The 3,473-nt window shown below is 41.7% G+C and overlaps 1 protein-coding gene across 1 annotated transcript in view; it reads left to right on the top strand.

Moving 5' to 3' along the window:
* Window positions 1-2,872, top strand: part of LOC138013503 (NLR family CARD domain-containing protein 3-like) — a 47,486-nt gene extending 44,614 nt beyond the window's left edge. The window contains exon 6 of the mRNA XM_068860591.1: window positions 1-2,872. This exon is cut by the window's left edge and continues 5,519 nt beyond it. The gene's annotated coding sequence lies outside the window, so the exon portion shown is untranslated.
* Window positions 2,873-3,473: the final 601 nt, after the last annotated feature.

Here is a 3,473-nt window from a genome sequence, read left to right on the forward strand (position 1 = left end):
CTTTTTAAGTTCATTTACTGTATCTAACCCCAAGTTTAATGCATGAAAGGAAAAGGCCAAATGAACTATAATATCACATCTGCTCTGAGAAAGATGTTCAAACCCCATCCAGCTTGATCCAAACAATAATTTTATTTATTGTCAGTAGGAACACTTATAGTACCTGTCCCTCAGCAGTCCAGTGAATAAATAAATGATGAGGTACATGGTAAGCCAACTTGGTAGGAGAGATAGCATCTCCCTTTCAATTACATCCTGCTTTCATCGGGTTGATCTTTTGCTAATTCAAGGAAGGCTTACATTTTTTGTAGCAAGGCTGTGGTCCAAGGAAAATATCAGGGAGCTCTTTGGGAGCTCTTTCAGCATGGGTGTCCAAACCTTAAGAATCATTGGTGGCCCAAGAAAATCCAAATAAATGAATTTGTTCATAGTATTCATTATGCAAGTAATAAGACAACTCTATTTATTGGTCTGTATATTTTCTGCTTGTCATCGAGAGCTGAATGACAAAAACTTATCAGGACAGATACCGTGGAAGATCAACAGACGAATCTGTGATGTAGTATTGTTCTTCCAGTCTCGCACAAAAGAATAATTCCAAGCTGTGCTTTATAAAAACAATGAACCGAAGCTAACCATTGTGTTATAATGTAGTTTTCCGTTTTGCTTACTGAGGTTTTCATTTGATGCCCGGCTAAGCGACTAGCGTCATTTCCTAGTCACCTGGAGCCAAAAGTTGGTCAGCTCAAGTCAATGGGCAGTTCTTCAGAGCATAGCATTATGTAGTATACCAAGATTTGAGATGCATTGCAATATATTGAACTAGGGCATTTCAAATTATTGCAGTGGGAGTACAGTCATGTTTTGTATGACTGGCTAGCATGGTGCATGTAACATCAAACAATGAACTGGGGAAACAATTAGAGTGCTAGAAACTATTTGTCAGCTCTGAAATTACATTTCTAAATATGGATACTATGGTTTCACTTGAAAGTTAGTTTAAACCACTGATAGATCAATCTGTGATTCTACATCACCGTTACGTCATTCAGGGATCACGTGAGATTGCGCGACCTGCCAGCTCAGCTCAATGCGTTCTTGCTCAGCGAAGCAATCAGGGGTGTTATTTCATCTCCCTGTCTGTTCGAAATTGAGGAGAATATTACGGCAACAAAAGCTATACCGTGAGGGCGGAGAAGTTTTATCGGGCGCTTTTATTTAAGCGTGGTCGATATTGGTGAAATCACCAAAGAACCACAAGCGGCGATACAGTGTGTACAGATTTAGGAGACATCGTGGGAGAACCTGACGCCGTTTCCCTAGAGCCAGAAATTGTCAGCAAAAAGGGGAAAATTCCCAGTCGTGAAGTAAATGAAACAAACTTTTAAGTCACCAGGCCTAAGAGCAGTAAAGTGACTGAAAAGCCTAAAGCCGAGCGAAAGCAAAAAGGCAGGCATGACGAGCAGGATACGGCGAGTACATGCTCCAGCGAAAAAGCGGACTGTATAAATGGCGCCAAAATTGTATCTGAGCCGACATCAGCAACTGGCGACTCACCGAAGTCTTCTTTACACGGCACATTAGTAGCAACAATGAAAGCTGGTTTCGATCAGCTTACGAATATTTTACTTGAAGAGAAAGCTAGTAGGAAAAGGTCAGCAATCTCAGATAGCGACGACATGTCTGACTCGGAGGAGATAAAAGCAAGCAAAGCGCTCCCGCGTTAGCGGTGATACTTTGAGCGACTCAGGTACTGTGAGCGATGTTGAGGGAGATATTAACTCACTTATTCAGCAATCCAGTTCCCCGCCAGAGCCCTCGCTTGGCTAGACTTGCCACAAGTCGACCTCACGATAACCCCAGAGAGAAATTTTTCGGCAGTCTATCGCTTGGCGAGAAAAACGAAATTCTCGGAGCAATTGTTCAGGAGTACGATCTGGAGGAGAAGTGTGGACCTCTGGTATATGAAAAGCTGGCCGCCATTGTAAACAAAATGGCACCATCAAAGCTTGCTGATGACAAGTTGAAGGAGAAACATACGCAGTATACTAGACCCAAGAATTGTGAGAAACTAGTGGGAACGAAAGTAAACCCAGAGATCTGGGCAAAGATAAGCCCTGCAACTCGGAGTCGAGATCTTAAACTCCAAAAAATCCAAACTACGTTGTTGAAACCAACGACGTTCTTGGTGGAATTCACTGATAAGTTCCTAGAGTCAAAAGATCAATCAAAGAGGTTGCTCAATGAAGCGACAAAATCACTGTTTGATGCGATTGCACTGATAAAACATGCCAACTGTGACCTTTATCAAAGACGCCGTGACCTCATTAAATATTAAACCAGACCTCAATAGGTCTTATCAGCAAATCTGTTCAGAACAGATAGAACTAACAGAAAACCTTTTTGGGGATGACCTTCCCCAAAAAATCAAAGATATCATCACAACCAACAAGATGGGCAATAAATTGACAGACCCCAATGGGAAACACATGAGGCCGAATCGTTCAAGTGGCCACGATTTCCGACGACCGTATTTTCAAGAAATGGTCAACGGTCTGGATGGAGATTCCAGACCCATCAACAGAAATGGCAAAGTAGCCCGAGGAACAGTCCATATCCTCCGAAGAAAAAGGAGGAGGGGAGAGCCCAGAAGTAGACCACGTGTCTCAGGTGGGTTCCACTGCTTATGAGTTCAGTGTCGCACAAGCACTACCATTTAAGGCTGGCAGAATTCACTATTACCTTAACCAATGGGAAACAATTTCATCTGACCGCAATATGCTGGATTTTGTAAAAGGGTGTCAAATAGAATTTAAGAGTAACACCCCACATCAAATGAAGCATCCAAAAGAGATAAAATTCTCAAATGTTGAAACGGGCTTTATTGACACATCAAGAGACTGCTGGAAAAGGGTGTAATAGTTCCAAGTTGCCATGAAACTAGGGAATTTGTATCAACAATCTTTGTGAGACCAAAACCAGGTGAGTCCCACCGGTTGATATTAAATTTGAAGAGGTTCAATGAACATGTAGCTTATCACCATTTTAAAATGGAATCACTGAAATCAGCTCTACAAATGATGAAGCCAGGTTGTTGTGAGTCAGTGGACATAAACGATGCATACTACTCAGTTCATGTCGATATAAAATACCACAAATTCCTAAAATTTTCTTGGCGAGGTAAACTCTATCAGTACACATACCTGCCAAATGGTCTTGCTTGTGCACCCAGAGTATTCACTAAACTGTTAAAGCCAGTTTATTCTACCCTCCGCTCTCAGGGGCACTTATCTCTTGGAGATATCGATGATTCATACCTACAATCATATCAAGCGGTTTCAAGAAGATGGATCAAACAGGTATTGAGCCATTCCGGTATTGACACTGATGTCTTTAGTGCATATAGTACTAGGTCAGCTTCAGTAAGTGCAGCCAATTTTAAAGGGGTTTCTTTAGACAAGATTTTATCAGCT

Source organism: Montipora capricornis, chromosome 8, assembly GCF_036669925.1.
Source record: "Montipora capricornis isolate CH-2021 chromosome 8, ASM3666992v2, whole genome shotgun sequence".
Taxonomy (NCBI): Eukaryota; Metazoa; Cnidaria; class Anthozoa; order Scleractinia; family Acroporidae; genus Montipora; species Montipora capricornis.